The sequence below is a fragment of the Xenopus laevis genome, chromosome 5S, assembly GCF_017654675.1.
Source record: "Xenopus laevis strain J_2021 chromosome 5S, Xenopus_laevis_v10.1, whole genome shotgun sequence".
In the NCBI taxonomy this organism is placed as follows: Eukaryota; Metazoa; Chordata; class Amphibia; order Anura; family Pipidae; genus Xenopus; species Xenopus laevis.
Window position 1 is genome coordinate 20384060 of NC_054380.1, and position 19194 is coordinate 20403253.

Sequence of the window (19194 nt, forward strand, 5' to 3'; positions counted from 1 at the left end):
TCCTCAATCCAGAATTCCAGCGCTCAGTAAACTGTTGGGGGATATAGTTTCACGCTGCCCCAGCAGCTTAAGTGCCAACTTAAAGGAGTAGTTATATATTAGTATGATAGAGAATGATAAGCAACTTTTCAATTGTGCTTCATTTATTTTTTTTTATAGCTTTTGAATGTTTTGCCTCCTTCTTCTGACTCTTTTCAGATTTACTCATCTTTGTATTCAGGCCTCTTCTATTTATAGTCCAGTCTCGCATTCATATCAATGAATGGAGAGCTACTGAACAAAAAGATAAATAAATTAAAAAACCACAAAAAAGAAAAACAATTGCAGTTTGTCTCAGAATATCCCTCTCTACATCATACTAAAAAATCATTTAAAGGTGAACCACCCCTTTATGGATGGCATTTGTGAGTTAATTAAATGGTGGGAAAATCTACATGTCTTTAATACAGTACAGGTATGGGACCTGTTATCCAGAATGGTCGGGACCTGGGGTTTTCCAGATAAGGGTTCTTTCCACAATTTGGATCTCTATTTAAATCATAATTAAACCCAATAGGCTGGTTTTGCTTCCAATGGGGATTAATTATATCTTAGTTGAGATCAAGTACAAGCTATTGTTTTATTATTACAGGAGAAAAAGGAAATAATTTTAAAAAATTTGAATTATTTGATTAATATGGAGTCTATGGGAGACTCTGTTATCCAGAGCTTTCTGGATAATGGGTTCCTGGATAACAGATCCTGTACTTGAATCCCTCCAAGAGAATGAAATATAGTTTAATGCAGATAAGGACGCACCAAATCCACGATTCAGCCATTTTTTCCCCCTTCAATCCCAATACAAATTTACATATGTGAGTTTGGGTTCAAATTCAGCTGAATTCCATGAAAGAGGATTTGGCGGATACTTGGCTGCGGAGCTGCTTAGACTACACGCAGGGCCGCCATCAGGGGGGGACAAGTGTCCCGGGCATGAAGGTGGGCCCAGCAGTGCTGTATTTTTGAAAGATCCAGCCCCTCTTGAGAGCACCCAAGCCGTGCGGCCATTTTTCAAGTCCCAAACAGCAGAAATGCGGAAGTGCCGAAAGCCGAAGGACCCAAAGCGGCAACAACAGCTGAAGCCGAACTTCTGAAGCAGTGAAAAGACCTGAAGTCCTGAAGCCACGAGTTCAATTCTACTGAACACGAATTTGTGTTTTATTTTATTTATTTAATCCCCTGGCCACCAATGTATTGTTTTAATATTCTATAGGCCCCTGCCACTAACGTTTTTTTAAAAAATATTTTTTGGGGTCCCAATTTTTTTTTAACTTGTAAGGGGGGGCCTGGCACCAATGTTTTTCTAAAAAACTTGTTTTTTTAAAAAAAATTTATAGGGGCCTAATTTTAGCGCTGATGTCTGTGTGGTCTTTTAACTGTGATGTGGAGTGGGCGGGATCTCAGGTGGGGCGCCAGTGTGGGCGGGGCCCAGGGGGCCCCAAAAATGTTGTTGTACGGGCCCCCGTGATTTCAAATGGCGGCCCTGACTACACGTACGTATGTCAGCAAGGTGCCCAGGGCTATGGCACGCGTGACATCAAATCAACAGTTTTATTAATTAATATAATAATATGTCTATCCCTTCCTGCATCATTCACTATCCCAACCATTCCCTAATCAGCCTCCGGGAAGCTCCAGATTATTCTATAGAGCTGCTCTCTTGCTCCATCTGCAGCGCCGCAGTTCTTGTTCTTGGTTTCGATTAATGACGACTCAGCAATACACTTGTGGACGTAACATTGAGATTACTTTCTGGCAAACAGGAGAGCTCACATATCTGCAGCCTGGGGGGGAACTAAAGGAAGACTTAGTGCTGCTCTGTGCCTCTGGGATAGTTTTCTGTTTCCACAATACGGACGGACTGTGTTTGTTTGGATTGCAACAAACATAAAACTGTTGGACTGCCAAGAATAAGCCATGTGATCCGGAACAGATTTCCCTTTGTATCTGCTGTCTTCCAGATTGCCGGTATTTTATAGCAGAAAGCAAACATAAGAAACTTGTTCCCTTTATTAGGGAGATTAAGGGGGTTATTTATCAAAGGTCGAATTTCAAATTTATGTGAATTTTACCATTTGAACCTTAATAAATCTGCCCCTAACTTTTACCCCTGATAATGATCTCCTTTCAGAGACCTCTGATCACTGCAACCCAAAAACCCTCTTGACCAATGCAGAAATCAGAACAATGCCCTATGCTCTCTGACATTTCATGGTCATAGAATGTTCTTCTCAAGCCACTCACATCTGCACCTTCCAATATCATTCCTGCAACATCCTACATGCCATTACGGTATATCATACGGTATGAGTCAACATCCATATTTCTGACCCGTGATTTGATATCGAGGTATGGGAACTGTTATCCAAATGCTCGGGACCTGGGGCTTTAGAGATAACGGATGTTTCTATAATTGGATCTTCATACCATAAGTCTACTAGAAAATCATATAAATATTAAATAAACCCAATAGGCTGGTTTTGCTTCCAACAAGGATTAATTATATTTTAGTTGGGATCAAGTACAAGCTACTGCTTTTTTATTTCAGAGAAAAAGAAAATCATTTATAAAAATTTGGATTATTTGGATAAAATGGAGTCTCTGAAAGACCCTTTCCATAATTCGGAACGTCTGGATAATGGGGTTCTGGATAACAGATGCCATACCTGTATAACAAGCTGGGTTGGAAATACATTTGTTGAATGAATCCTACAGATTAGGGTAATAGGGGGCACATGTGGGCCTCACCTTCAGGCAGCCTGAAAATGCGGACTCCAAAGTGCCCATAATTATTCCCCATTAAATGATTATACAGGTATAGGATCCCTTATCCGGAAACCCGATATCCAGAAAGCTCCAAATTACGGAATGGCTGTCTCCCATAGACTCCATTTTATCCAAATAATCCAAATTTTTATAAATGATTTCCCTTTTCTCTGTAATAATAAAACAGTAGCTTATACTTGATCCCAACTAAGATACAATTAATCCTTATTGGAAGCAAAACCAGCCTATTGGGTTTATTCAATGTTTAAATGAATTTCTAGTAATCTTAAGGCTTGAAGACCCAAATTACGGAAAGATCTGTTATTCGGAAAACCCCAGGTCCCAAGCATTCTGGATAACAGGTCCCATACCTGTAGTTTGTAATGTGAAGTTAAAGTGAGTGATTTCTAGCAGCTTAAAATGCAGCACTTAAAGAAGCCCATATGCCTTTTCCCTAATGGGGACACTTTCTGAATTTAGACAAATGCCCCCTCACCTTTTTCCACCGGAAATATTTCTTCCACGGCTCCTAAAATAGTTAATGCTGAGAAGCTTGTGGGGCGAGAGGAACCAGCAAAGAGCAACTCAAAGAGACGGTTTGTTGCAGATGCCATGAATTCCTGGGGAAACACAAGACATAATATAAGTGTTGTAGCATCGACACTGTGGGAAAGAACTGACACAAACAGATAAGCAGTTACCAAACATCACAAGCCCATCATAATGGCAGGACTCACTGATGGTTTCATGCCCCTTAGTCATTCGACTGACACTTTAATTTAAAAGAAATTCACATACAGAACCGCTAGCAATAGTTAAAAATATATTAGTAAGTAGGGGGCGCTTTATAACAGTCTTTAAAGGAAATAGTCTATATATAAAAAAAATACAAGTTCCAATTAAAGTCCAATTAAAGTTGGAGTTTGTGGTCCCAGCAGATCTCGATCAGGGATAATCTTATCAAACAATCAATAGATGGGGTGCTGCCACTTCAAAAGAACCGGATGGCCGGCCAGGAGTTATCTACAAATAGATAATAAGAAGGGCGTGGAAAAAGTTCATAAAAGGTGTATCAATTGTAGATAAAATGCACTTACAATATTTGCAGGCATCAATCGTGTAACAACACAATTGGAAGATTGTGCTTTGATGGGACTTGAATCTTTGGAAAGCACGTTGATGGAAATCGAATCTTCCAATTGTGTTGTTGATGTCTGCAAATATTGTAATTCCTTTTTATCTACAATTAATAAATTGTTTATGAAGATTTTACACGAGGGGAGTACGCCCTTCTTATTATCTATTTCGCTAGTTACCCCCTGAGTGAGTCATCTGAGGGAATTGGAGAGGAGATCTGGGGAGTAGCTGTGAGATCGTGGAGGGAAGAGTGCACAGAGATTGGGGAATGTGCAGGGGGAACTGTATGCAGATTGGGGAATGAGCTGGCTTGGAGATCAGTTGGTGGGGGGAGAAAAGAAGTCAAGGTTGATATTGGGGGAGCTGTGAGAGGGCATGTGGTCAGTGAGGGGAAAAGCAAGAGTAGGGGGTGCAGAAATGTTAACAAATACCACAGCTCCCCTTCCCTTAAAGTATTAAAAGGATACTGACATGGGAAAACATGTTTTTTTTTGCAAAATGCATCAGTTAATAGTGCTGCTCCGGAATATTTTTGCACTGAAATCTGTTTTTCAAAAGAGCAAACTGATTTTTTTTTATATTTAACATTGAAATCTGACATGGGGCTAGACATACTGTCAGTTTCCCAGGTGCCCCTAGTCATGTGACTTGTGCTCTGATAAACTTCAGTCACTCTTTACTGCTGCACTGAAAGTTGGAGTGATATCACCCCCTCCCCCACCCCAGCAGCCCATCAGAACAATAGGAAGGTAACAAGATAACAGCTCTCTGGTAGATATAAGAACAGCATTCAATAATAAAAATCCAGGTCCCACTGTGACTCCTTCAGTTACATTGAGTAGGAAAAACCACATCAGAAAGCAGTTCCATAGTGCAGCACTGGCTCTTTCTGAAAGCACATGACCAGGCAAAATAACCTGAGATGGCTGCCTACACACTAATATAACTAAACAAAAATACACTTTATGGGCTAGGAATTAAATTTGACATGGTAGAGTGAATTAATTGCAGTGTAAACAATGTAATTTACTTAATGAAATAAAAACTACCCATAAAAGTCATGACAATATCCCTTTAATCAGCAAAGGAGGCAAATGCATTGGATGCTGATCTAGTCATGGCTTCTAGAGTGCAAGCTCCTGGTCAGCAATCAAAGCCTGGGAGCTTGTGCAATGGCAAAGAGATCAGCGCAAGGAGGAGAGGTAGACTGTAGGCAGTTTAGAGCAAGATCTGTGAGTGGGGGGAGTGCTGGGGCCACAAAGAGATGAGCTGAGATAAGCAGGAAAATCAATGGAGAGACACTATGCAGTTGTGGGGCAGAATGTACAGGGACCATGAGATGGGGGCTCCACAGAGATGGATTTACTGTATAAGCTGTGAAGCCATGAAACTCAGGGAGGCGACTTTGGAAAACGAAGCGCTTTTCATTATAGCGGACGGGAAGACACATCATCTGCTCATTTGGACTAACCCTTAAGGTGACCAAATAATAATCAATGATGTAAGTGGTCTGGTTAATATTTTCCTGGCACAACAGCAAGAGAAGAGGAGAGACCCAGATGTTGTGCCATCTCTCAGTCCAACCTTGGCTCCTGATCTTGACGTCAGCTGGTTTCTATGGTTGATACATTTGGTCAGGAGATTACCGGCATAGGGGACAATATTATGCTATACATGGCCAAAATCTGTTCTGCTCCCACACACTCTACAAGGCACACGAGCGAAGAATACTTTCTCTTTAAGTCCCTATCTAAATGCATTAGGCTGTTGGGGAGTTCCGAGAGAAATGGGTCCTTTGTTTGACAGCACCACGGCCATCTTATGAATCTGGAGGAGGTTTTTGAATTGATCTGTTTGGTCTGATGTCTCACTGCATCTAACGGATGCTCCCAGTGTACATATACATACTCCAGAAGCTTACACATGGCACCTGAGCACCCATTAAGTTTATCCTGTGGAACAGGTGGCAACAAGATCTAGAGCTGAGCCAGTACACAGCACTAATACCCTTGAGAGTAACATTCGACCCTTTCAGGTTAGAATGGAAGAAATAAAAATGCACAATCACAATCTGAGTACAATACAAAAGCAATAGCACCGAAAAAAACACTCCAATCTCCATTGTGGCATCAACCACATTAAAACTGCACACATGCAGAATTCCCATAAATTGTTAGAATATGTTACCAATGGATTATCTAAAACAAACTGAATTCCTTACCATGAACTCTGGAGAGAGCAAGATATCCAACAGGTCAAGCAGCTGTGTCTCGCCACCCACCTGCTATCTTTCACATTACTGACCTATATGGGTGCAGTTCTAACTACATGTTGATACTGTAACTGATTAGTAATATACATAACCTCAGAAATTAAAGGAGAACTAAACCCTAAAAATGAATGTGGCTAAAAATGGCATATATTATATACTGAACTTATTGCACCAGCCTAAAGTTTCAGCTTGTCAATAGCAGCAATGATCCAGGACTTCAAACTTGTCACAGGGGGTCACCATCTTGGAAAGTGTCTGTGACACTCACATGCTCAGTGGGCTCTGAGCAGCTGTTGAGAAGCTAAGCTTAGGGCTCGTCACTAATTATCCAGCAGAAAATGAGGTTGGTCTGTAATATAAGCTGATGCTACAGGGCTGATTATTAAATTCTGATGCTAATTGCAATGGTTTCTGTGCTGCCATGTAGTAATTATCTGTATTAATTACTTATCAGCCTTATATTGTGACATTTCTATTCTATGTGTACTGTATATTGTGAGTGGGTCCCTAAGCTCAGTAAGTGACAGCAGCACAGAGCATGTGCAGTGAATCAGCAGAAAAGAAGATGGGGAGCTACTGGGGCATCTTTGGAGACACAGATCTTTACTGCTAAAGGGCTGTTGTTGCCTTGGGCTGGTACAGAAGCCCAAAATCATAATGTATAACATTTCTAGCCTACTTCTAGCCTATATATGGACCCCTTATTCAGAAAGTTCCATGACCCAGGCATTCTGGATAATGGGTCCCATCCCTCGTATCTCCCTCGTATCTCAGATCCAATTTTCATATGCCACATTTCAATTTTCATGTGCCATATTTAATATTGCAGGATAAGGGCAACGACCAACAGGAAGATTTCTCGCCCTCGATTATTTATGCACGACTGAGGGTGACAAAATCACCTGAAAATTTATCTCCATTGGAAATAATGGAAATCTCTCAGGGGTAACACCAATATATGGCAAAGTCACCCAAAGTTTCCTGAGGCAAATTCAGAGGAACGAACCGATGCGTTGGTGTTACCGGCAACAATTGCAATTATTTCCAACAGAGATGCATTTTTGGAAGATGTGTCGGCCATTTTTATTGAACAGAGCGCTAGTTTCTTGAATAATACCCCTGAAATGTATGGCAGGATAATTACACTGACAACTTCATATATAATGCCGCCCATTCTATTTGTTGGAAATGTTCTGCTGTCTTCTATCAAAGTCTTCACTAAAACCCACCCATATCGGCCACAGATTCTCCTAGCAAGGGGATTTGATGATGTGGTCCATGGGCTGCCCATATGAGCTACTTTACATGGCAGGCTCAATTAGCACAGTTCTTAGCGCTTAACACAGAAGTTGCAAAAAGTTGCAGGTGGCATCATTAGGTGCTACAAAGGGGGGCACTGTGGGCAAGAGAGCTGTCTGAATCCTTTCTATGACAAATCTGAAAATCACATGGGTTGGCATTCAACAGGTGAGCCAATGAACTATCCTTGCATACCGTCTCATCCAAAGATTAGGGGTAACGAGGCCTGCATATGTGAAGTGAGTTTACACAGGACCCCCCTCCCCCATAGACGGTGGACGTGCAGTTTGCCCCCAGCCTCCCCCCTCCCACCGAGGAGAGAACAATGGCAAAGGGACTTTCGGACAGAAAAAAGGGGGCGTGCTTGGGGGCAGAACCAAGAGGCAGGCAAACCAGGAAGCAAGCTTTATCAGAAAGGTCTATATAAATACACCAGTAAACCCTTTAAAGTAATGCTGCTCTGAGTCCTCTGTCAAAAGGAGCACAGCATTTCTTTACTTCTATTGTGTACTCATCGGCTTCTATATCAGACTTCCTGCCTTTAGCTTAAACCTCTAGGGCTAGGGCTTGAGCATGCTCAGTTTGCTCCTTTCTCCCCTTCCCTATCCCTTTCCCCCTCCCTCCTCCCTTCCCTGTTATAATCTGAGCCCAGAGCTATGAGTGAGCAGGGAGAGACTCCAGCAGGAAGTGATGTCACACCAAGCTACAGTAATATGGAAGATGCTATCTTAAACAAACAGAGAGCTTCTAGAGCTGTTTACTCGTGTATGGTAAAGCATTCTGCAGAATAAATATACTGTTATTGTTGCACTATTGTGGCTACTCTATTAGAAATAAACTGCTTTGGTAGCTTTCCTTCTCCTTTAAGGAGAGGTAAGCTGTGAGCAGGCAGATAACCTTGTTTTTTTCTGTCTCCCACCCTCCCATCCCAGGTGAAGATGAAGAAGTATGTGAAAGACGGTGCTCCATGGTTCTTGCAACCGATCGCCTTGAAGGGGTCAGGAAGAAATTTTTTCATCAGGCTGCTAATTGGCTGAGAGCACCTAAGTTTTTCACCTTCCTCTGGGGTACCATTATCTGTGTTGGTCAATAAGTACTCCCATGACACAGCTGCAGCTCCAAGTTCCTGATTTTTTCCGAAAAGGCATCAGTGTGGCTCCAGGAACATGTGGGGTTTACAGTGAAGTGCAGGCCTCCCCTTGGGAAGTCACGTTTGTGGAGCAGACTTTGACTGCTCGGTCTTGTCATGTGAGAGTCTGGGTTAGGGCCATTAATGCCTTGATGGGGAGGAGGATGGGCTACAGGTTGGTCAACAGAAGGCGCTCTGCCCGATGATCCCTGCTCCCTAAAATAATTTTTTTTATGGTATGGGCAGCGGGCCCATGTTTTTTTGCAATTATAGGAGCTGCAGCTGGGGGTCAGGGTGTACCTAGTCCTTTAGATAAGATTGTTAAATAAAAATGTGACCTCAAGGGAAACACAACTGAAGGGGGTAGTGGGGATCCTTTGCCTAGTTGCTGATTTAGCCTTCCAGTTGGAACAGCCCAACCACTGCCACGTATGTAGTCATCAGCCCAGCAGAGGTCAACTGGTTGAGTTCTGTGAACTAAAATAATGTTTTCCTTTGCTAAGAATGATCTCATAGTGGGCACCCGCTAGCAATTATGGGCAACAGCAGCAAGGCCATTTAGTGTGTAGCTTACCTAGTTGCCTTTAAGATGCCAAGTTCTATAAAAACTAGAACTGATTCTAATTACACACAGTCATACAGATGCGTTTCTTACAGACTTAACAGGGCTGTCCAGTTGAGGTCTAAGAGCCAGTTGTGGAACTACAAGACATTTTTATGACCCCCTAGACTAATGAAAATTTCTGCCGACATCATAATTTTTTTTTTTAAATCTGGTCCCCAAACATATAGTAGGGAATATCTGGCCCATTATATAGAAACAGTTGGACAGCACTGCTATAGCAAATGCACCACGTTTTTTTGGCAACAGACTCTGTGAGCGAGCTCGAGATTCACCTCTCCGTACAGTATGTTCTGTTACTGCAGCTGGGGGATAAGGAGGCAGCGAGTGCACATCATGGAGGTAAATAGAATGTTCTGCACTTACTTGTTTTGGCTTTGGAACATACGCAACACTCTCTCTAAAAACTGAAGGGCTGGGAGAGAAAACAAAGAAAAACATTAGAACTCTCCTAGACTGGAAGATCTCATTCCCCGGCTGATAACGAAAGCTTTTCTGGGAATTTGAGTTCTACGGAACACATAACCTTTTCTCAATTATCCGCGTGGGCACCAAGGATACAATTCCCAAAAGCAAGAGGTTATTTTAGGCAAAGGGTATTGGAGGGTATTGTAATTAATGTATCAATGTTTGCAGATGACACAAAACCATCCAGCCCAATTAATTCCATCCAGGATGTGGCACTTGCAACTGGATCTTGACAAACTGGCAATCTGGGCAGCTAAGTGGCAAATGAGATTCAATGTTGATAAAAGTCCTGTACCTGGGATGTAAAAATATCCACTTATACCCTTAATGGGACTGCACTAGGCAAATCTATAATGGAAAAGAACCTTGGACTCCTTGTAGATAATAAACCAATAAAAAAGTTTCTTAGAATCGGCCATTCTATAACATACTAAATGTTACCTTAAAGGAGAACCACGCATGTTCCCATAGTTTCATGCAATCCTTAGCACATTGTACCATGATAAAACGTAGCAGTAATCAAGGAGCCACAGAGGGCATAACCCTAGCGAATCAACTATATGCCTGCGGCTTAAGCCAAGTGAATTTACCCAGACGGAAATTCTCCATGAACAAGGCCAGGTCGTCCACCACTTCTCTGTACTTTTCAGGATCTTCAGTTGCAATATCCTCAGCAAGTAAATGCACTGACAGCATCTGCCTTGTATTGGTCTGGAATGCTGTTCAAAGAACTGGAATGCAACATAGGAGACATTATATATTATAAGAATCCTACTTTATTTAATATTCAAGGGTGCAACTACAAACCCATGAGCCCAGGTATAATGTATGGTCCTACCTATAGTTTGCTGATATAATGAGCCCTTCAAAATGGCCATAAATGCTAGTAACTACTGAGTGTGTCTTACAGGGTCCATATAACACACTGTATCCCATAGAGCCCACATATCGTTTGCTTTACACAATCTATATTGTTATCTCATAGCCCACAAAATATGACCATATAAACAATAAAATTGAATGGATAAAAATGTGCACCTTAGATAAACACAGTGTCTCACACTAAAAGGCCTATTACTAGCATCGATGCAACAAATCCTCGATTTGGGATTCAGAATAATCCCTGAATCCTGTGTGAAAGATTCGGTGGAATACCAATCCGAATCCTAATTTGCATACGCAAATTAGGGACGGCAAAGGAAAAAGTGTGAACAGTTTTTTTCACTTCCTTGTTTTGTGATGAAAAGTCATGTGATTTCCCTCCCCGCCCTTAATTTACATATGCAAATTAGGATTTGGATTCAGTTCAGGCTGAATCCAAATCCTGCTGAAAAAGACAGAATCCTGGCCGAATCCCAAACTGAATCCTGTATTCGATGCATCCCTACCTATTACCCAACATGCCTGACTGCCAGTGACTCTTCTCTGATATCTGAGAATTAGGGAAGAATGACAAGAGAGATTGAAAGGCCTGACAATGTGCCAACCCTACCAATCATTCAGCCACCACTACCCATCAAGCAGCATTCTAACAACACACATGTGCCATAACAGCCCCCATAGCGCAGATTAAATCAGCCACAGGCATGACCAGGCAGCAGTGCTTTAAATAAGCCTTTCAGATAAAGCGTATCTGATCCTGCTTCGCCTTTTGAGACTGTAAAGTGATATCTGTCATTCCTGCCAATAAAGGCATAATGTTGTGTGAAAACAAGTTTTTTTTCTCAAAATTAATCCGTTAATAGTGCTGCTACAGCAGAATTCTGCACTGAAATCTGGTTTTCAAAACAGCTGACATGGGGCTAGAGATATTGTCAGTTTCCCAGGTGCCCTCAGTCATGTGACTTGTGCTCTGATAAACTTCAGTCACACTTTAATAAAGTACTGCAAGTTGGAGTGATATCACCTTCTTCCCGTTCCCCCCAGCAGCGTAACAACAGAATAATGGGAAGGTAACCAGATAGCAGCTCCCTAACACAAGAGAATAGCACTCAATAGTAAAACGCCATGTCCCACTGTGACTCCTTCAGTTTCATTGAGTAGGAGAAACAACAGCCTGCCAGAAAGCAGTTCCATAGTGCAGCACTGGCTCTTTCTGAAATCACATGACCAGGCAAAATGACCTGAGATGCACCTACACATCAATATTACAACTAAAGATTATATACTTGTTGGGTTAGGAATTACATTTAACATGGTAGAGTGAATTAGTTGCAGTGTAAACAGTGTCCTGTAGATAACAATTACACCATAAAATTCATGACAAGAATCCCTTTCCGCAAGATAAAGCTTTTGTTGTGTGTCACTCGGGTACCAAAAATTACCAGTAAGCTGCTGTTGCTAATGATGTGCTATTTGTGCCATCTTGTGGTGGTGCCGGGCTGTGATATTCACATCACTATGAGAATATTACAAAAACATCATCAACAAACCAAGATATATTACTCTGCCCCACAAGTCCATCATTTTTATTTTACCCTTATTAGAAACATTTTGTTGCACAGATTATTCCAAACACTTTCTTTGCCCCGTGCCCCTTAGTTTTAATTGTATGTGTGTGAATCTCATAGCCTCACATAGGCTGCACCTTGGGGATGGGGTTTGTTTATACAGAGGACAGGTCATTTGTTTCAATTGTGTTTCAGGAAGAAGAATGTGACTTTCTTTTCAATTTCAGATTTTGCTTTTGTTTAGTGGAAGAAATACCAGAAAATATACATGTTTCTTATTTAAAGCAACAAGCAACTATGATCAGATCAGCGCAAGCTTTGGGGGGGACACTGTTGCTTTAAAGGGTGTATATTTGCAGTACTAATTATTCGGCAGGTTTTAGGTGGCGAATATTCAAATTAGAACTGTTTCCATCTTATAATAAATAAATCAAACTGCTTGTATGCAAGTAATGGTTCAATACATCTTCATTAGCCTGCATATTATTAGATCACAGAGTTTGACCTGTCTCTTAACCCATGCCAACCAATAGGAGTTCTGGACGGGGAACACTATTACTGAATGAATATCGAATAAAAATGAGAGGGTAAATAAAGACAATGAAATTAGATTGCTATTGTATACCTGCAAAATAAAATGAAATGTCTATGTCCTCTGAGTCATAACAAAAGCTACTACTAACTACTATTTACACACCAGCATTACTTGAAAACTTGCAAAAATGGATACACCAATTCATTTCTGACATTTAAAGGAGAACTAAAGCCCAACTAAAGAAGTAGCTAGAAATGTTGTACATTATGTTTTGGGTTTCTGTACCAGCCCAAGGCAACCACAGCCCTTTAGATACAAGAGGGGGGTTGTGGGTGTACTCCTAAGGCCATATAAAAAAATATTTAAATACAATAATCCCCTGTCTAAAAAAGAAAAACAGGGGTTTTTGTTACAAAGTTATGATCATAAAATTGGTAAGCCGCCATACCACGTCAAGGTAAACCCCAATGGGAATAATGTCGTTTGTCAAAAAAAAAAAATTGACTTGCAAAAGTCGAGTTTTTTATTCGGCAGAAAACTCGATTCAATTCGAATTAGATTTGAATTTTTGGGTCGCTCCTATTTGATTGAATATTAAATGTTCCAGTTTTTTCATAAATAACCTCTCATTCGAGTTGTGAGTTGAAAAAAATTCACATAACTTTGAAATTCGACCTTTGATAAATCTGCCCCCATATGTATTTCAATGGAAAAAAAAAGTCAGCATCGGATTTTATTCTCATCTGATGAAGATGCAACATGCAGCGTTCATATATCACAGACATGTCGTGTCAGGTGGAAAATCTTTCCAGTAGTGATGGGAGAATTTGTGGCGTTTGCTTCGCCGAAAAATTCACAAATTTCCCGCAAAATTCGAGAAACGGCAAAAAATTCGAGAAACGGCGCCGGCGTCTCGTTTTTGGCGCCGGCGTCCATTTTTTTGGCACAGACGGACGTTTTTCGGACGCTGGTGCACATTCGTCGGTGAAAATGCCCAGTGTCCAAAGAAACAGACGCCGGACTCCATTTTTTTTTTTACACCGGCGAATTTTTGCTGGCAAATTTTCACAGCGGTTTTGCAAATTTATTTGCCGGGGGCAAATTGCAGGAATTCACCGCAAATTTGCGCCTGCTGATAAATTCGCCCATTCACTAAAAATTACAGACAAGTCATGTTAGGTGGAAAATCTTTCCAGCTTTCTACTTATTTATAAAAATCCGAATTTTTCAGAAAAATCACAAAAAATTTGAGTTTTATTTCACTAAAAATTTGAATCTTCCAAGTGCATTCAGACTTGAATAAATAACACCCTAAAACACTTGTAAAAATGGACTTGGCTATAAAAATCACCACAAATCGACTGCATAATATGCTTCTAGGTGAGCTGAAGCACAGTGATTGGCTGCCATAGATTTGTGTTTTCCATTTTTTTTTACCATATCTCTTTTGATGTTACAGTAATTAGGGATGCACCAATCCAGGATTCGGACAGGATTCTGCCTTTTTGAGCAGGATTCGGCCGAATCCTTCTGTCCGGCCGAACTGAATTTAAATCCTAATGTGCATATGCAAATTAGGATTTGGTTTGGTATTCAGCAGAATCTATCACGGGTTCGGCCGAATCCACAATAGTGGACTTTGTGCATCCCTGACAGTAATAGATTTATCTGTTATATATGTGTTATTTGTCCTGTTGTTCCCCAAGTCTGTACAATGTGTACTGGAAATAAATGTGTAGCTTTGTGTACGCAAGTAACAACATTTACAAAAATAGTCATATCGATTAGTACAGGTATGAGATCCATTATCCAGAAACCCATTATCCAGAAAGCTCAGAATTACGGAAAGGCCGTCTCCAATAGACTCCATTTTATCCAAATAATCCAAATGTTTAAAACTGATTTCCTTTTTCTCTGTAATAATAAAGCAATAGCTTGTACTTGATCCCAACTAAGATATAATTAATCCTTATTGGAAGCAAAACCAGCCTATTGGGTTTATTTAATATTTACATGATTTTCTAGTAGACTTAAGGTATGAAGATCCAAATTACGGAAAGATCCATTATCTGGAAAACCCCAGGTCCTGAGCATTCTGGATAACAGGTCCCATACCTGTATATAAAAGATTAATCGGAACGAGAGGTCATGTACCACTAGGCGGGGACAAAGTACACAATATACTAATTCTTAACATGTTCAGATCTTTGCATGTTGTCCTCTTTACTGTTTCACATGTTAACTGCCTATATATCATTAGTGATAAGTTCCATCCTAATTAGATACTGATATTCTGAGACAATTTGCAATTGGTTTTCATTTTATTTATTATTTGTGGTTTATGAGTTATTTATTTTTTTATTCTCCAGTTTGCAATTTCAGCCATTTGGTTGCTAGGTTCCAAACTACACTAGCAACCATGCATTGATTTGAACAAGAGACTGGAATATGAATAGGAGAGACCAGAATAAAAAGATGAGAAATAAAAAGTAGCAATAACAATACATTTGTAGCCCTACAGAGCATTTGTTTTCTTTAGATGGGGTCAGTGACCCCCCATTTGAAAGCTGAAAAAGAGTCAGAAGAAGAAGGAAAATATTGCAAAAGTATATAAAAAAAAAAAATGAAGACCATTCGAAAAGTTTCTTAGGATTAGCTTTCAACAAACCTGACTCCCCCGAGCCTTTGTCAATTCTATGCCAGAATTGTCTTTTCCTTAAGGGCTCTTAAAGACGAGCGTTTGAAGCTGCGTTCCCCTGCGTTCCGTTTTTATGCGTTCAGCCGCAGGGGAGCGCAGGAGTAGACGCATTCAGTTTTTTTCAATGGGGCTGTACTCACACAGGCGCATGTAGGCCACCGAACACAGGTTGAGACGCAACATGCTGCATTTTCCCTGTGTTCGGCGCCTACATGCGCCTGTGTGAGTACAGCCCAATTGAAAAAAACTGAATGCGTCTACTCCTGCGCTCCCCTGCTGCTGAACGCATAAAAACGGAACACAGGGGAGCGCAGCTTCAAACGCTCGTCTGTAAGAGCCCTAAATTATTTTCTGTTAAAACCTGATTAATGAAGAGACAGACGCTCTCCCCCTTCCCAAGTGTTTCATCAAACCAAGGAGATGAGCGGTAAATGTGGATTATTTCGCTGTTCTGCGCAGTTAAAGAACTGACCGGCAGGTGGCGATGTTGTAAGAAAATTCAATTATATTTACAGTTCACAAATCCCTTCATATTTTGGATTTAAAAAAAATAATAAACGATGAATGTAAATTGCAAAAGTGTTAGAATAGAACTTTCGTCAATTTTACAGTCACTTGTTTTAATGGTGTAAGTATCTTCTAAGCGCAAGAAATAAAGACATATGTATTTATTTCTTGGGCTGATGTTGAAGGAGAACTAAATCTTAACTAAAGAAATAGCTAGAAATGTTGTACATGATGTTTTGTGCTTCTGTACCAGCCCAAGGCAACCACAGCCCTAAAAAGACACAGTAAAGATCTGTGTCTCCAAAGATGCCCCAGTAGCTCCCCATCTTTTTTCTGCTGATTCACTGCACATGCTCTGTGCTGCTGTCACTTACTGAGCTTAGGGACCCACTCACAATATACAGTACACATAGAATAGAAATGTCACAAAATCAGGCTGATTAGTAATTAATACAGATAATTACTATATGGCAGCACAGAAACCAGTGCAATTAGCATCAGAATTTAATAATCAGCCCTGTAGCATCAGCTTATATTACAGACCAACCTCATTTTCTGCTGGATAATTAGTGACGAGCCCTAAGCTTAGCTTCTCAACAGCTGCTCAGAGCCCACTGAGCATGTGAGTGTCACAGACACTTTCCAAGATGGTGACCCCCTGTGACAAGTTTAAAGTCCTGGATCATTGCTGCTATTGACAAGCTGGTGCAATAAGTTCAGTATATAAAATATGCCATTTTTGCCTCATTTTTAGGGTTTAGTTCTCCTTTAAATTGCATTCACTAATTAGTTTTGAGCTGCGTATGGAAAGGGAAATAGGTGGAAGGAGCATTAGGACGGCTGGGGAGAGAGGTTCAGATGGAAAGAATGCCATTGAGTAGGAGTAGTGAATGAGAGGAGGGAAATGATAGAGTTCTGACAGTGCTGCTGGCACAGAGCTGGGCTGATGACAGATAGAAGTGGAATGGGCCAAAGAAGGCAGAGGGCAGGTAGGAGAACAAGACAGCAAAGGCTGAGTGTCTATGGGAAGGGGCAGATGGTGACAGGGACAGTGTCGGACTGGGACACCAGGGGCCCACCCAAAAACCTTAGACCAGGGGCCCACCAAAGAACTATAGACCAGGGGCCCACTGTCAGTACTATTATAATTCCTCTCCTCACTCAACCGCTATTCTCCTAGTCTCTATTCTTTACATCCTATAATTTATTATTCCATCTATTTAGCCTCTTTGTTTTTAAAGAAATAGGGCCAAATAGGCCAAATGTTTAGCAACACAAGGGCCCACAGACACCTGGGCCCACCGGGAGTTTACCTGGTATCCCGGTGGGCCAGTCCGACACTGGACAGGGATGAGGGTGGGAGCGGGCTACAAGGGGTTGAGAAGTTTTGCAAAGTGAGAGAGTAGGGTCACAGCAGCCTCGTGGGATCTTGGAGCCAGGATGGAGGGTGTTGTTCTATCAATGAAGGAAATATGGAAGGGTGAGTTTTTTTATTGAGGGTGGGACCATCTCTAAAGGCACAAAAGGGGGGGGTTGTGGGTACAAAAAATATATGTAAATACAATGGAAGTGCTACTGATCTGGACAAATTTACTACAAGGATAAGAAAAGGAGAAGGTATTGATCAATGCATATTCCCTGCTCCCCTGTCTCATAAGTAATCCAGTATCTAGGCGAGTGCATTGCAAAAACAGGGTTTTTTTTAGGTACATGATCATAAAATTGGTAAGCCACTGTACCACATCAAGGTAGCCCCCATACGGTGGTCCCTAACTATTTACCTCCGGTCATAGTATACATAGGATTCCTCTCTAGAGGAACATTGAGTTCTGGAGTAAAAGGTAGTGATAGCGAATCTGAACAGTTTCGATGAAAAGGCAAAAATTTGCCAAATGCTTTGAAGTCTATGGGAGATTTTTTATTTGCCGTATTTCCCATTGTATAATCCCATATCAGTACTTCTAATAATCCCATTTTAAATCAACTCCCATGCAGCACTGTGCTCTCACAGAAACCATGTGAACACAAGCATGCTCACTTACCTCATCCAATGAGTGGACAGAGCTGTGTCTGTGTGGCTCCCACAAGTCTTCCTGTTACAGTTAGTACCTGCTCTATTTCCTGTCAGCTGACTGACACGCGCAACCTCAGAAAATGGCAGCTTTGGGTAAATGATGTAGAATGGCAATATTTACTCATCTATATCTGTCAACTGGATAAGATTATTAAATTGGTCTCTTATTAGGATATAAATGATCTCTCGGTTGCATTTTGAGCTGTACGTATCGTTGTCCTTTAATAGCTCTGCTTTGGAAAAGTCTGTTCTACTTTAGATTTACCTTCTCTTTATTTTTAATATTTTCATATTATTAATTTTATAACACCCCTGGCAGTTTGGGGCCCTACACCTTGAAGGTACCTGACACCAATAAGTGTTTTATAATGGTGGAAGCACTCCACTCCATGACTTCATCCAATAGTGGAACCGTCATTGACTTTTTACATTTTCATTGGTGGTGAAGACTAAAAATATTCAATACCTTAAAGGGGTGGTTCACCTTCAGGTTCATTTTTAGTATGTTATAGAAGTCTAAGCAACTTTTCAATTGGTCTTCATTATTTATTTTGTATAGTTCATGAATTATTTGCCTTCTTCTCTTGACTCTTTCAAAAGGGTTGCACTGACCCCATCTAAAAACAAATGCTCTTTAAAGCTACACATTTATTGTTATTGCTACTTTTTATTACTCATCTTTCTGTTCTGACCCTCCCCTATTAGTATTCCATATTCTCGTTCAAATCAGTGCATGGTTGCTAGGGTAATTTGGGCCCTAGCAACCAGATTGCTGACATTGCAAATTAGAGAGCTGCAGAATAAAAAGCTAAATAACTAAAAAAAACACAAATAATAAAAAATGAAAACCAATTGCAAATTGTCTCAGAATATCACTCTCTACATCATACTAAAAGTTAACTCAAAGGTGAACAACCCCTTTAAATACTTTGCTCAGGCTATCAACCCATTCCAACCACTACAAGCAGTGTTGAACTTGGGGCAGAGGGCCCACTGTGCCTGCAGTCTCAGGGGTTCCCCACATCATCTCCCAGTTGCAGAGCCCCCTCTCCCCCATCCAAGCCGCACCTCCCCCCTCGAGCAGTGCAGGGAGCAGGTCTGGGCTGGTGGGGCCCAAAAGAGCCGGGCCCACCAGATTTTTCCCCAGTGTGTCGCAGGCCCAGTCTGACCCTGACTATAAGTATGCATAGTTCCCAAG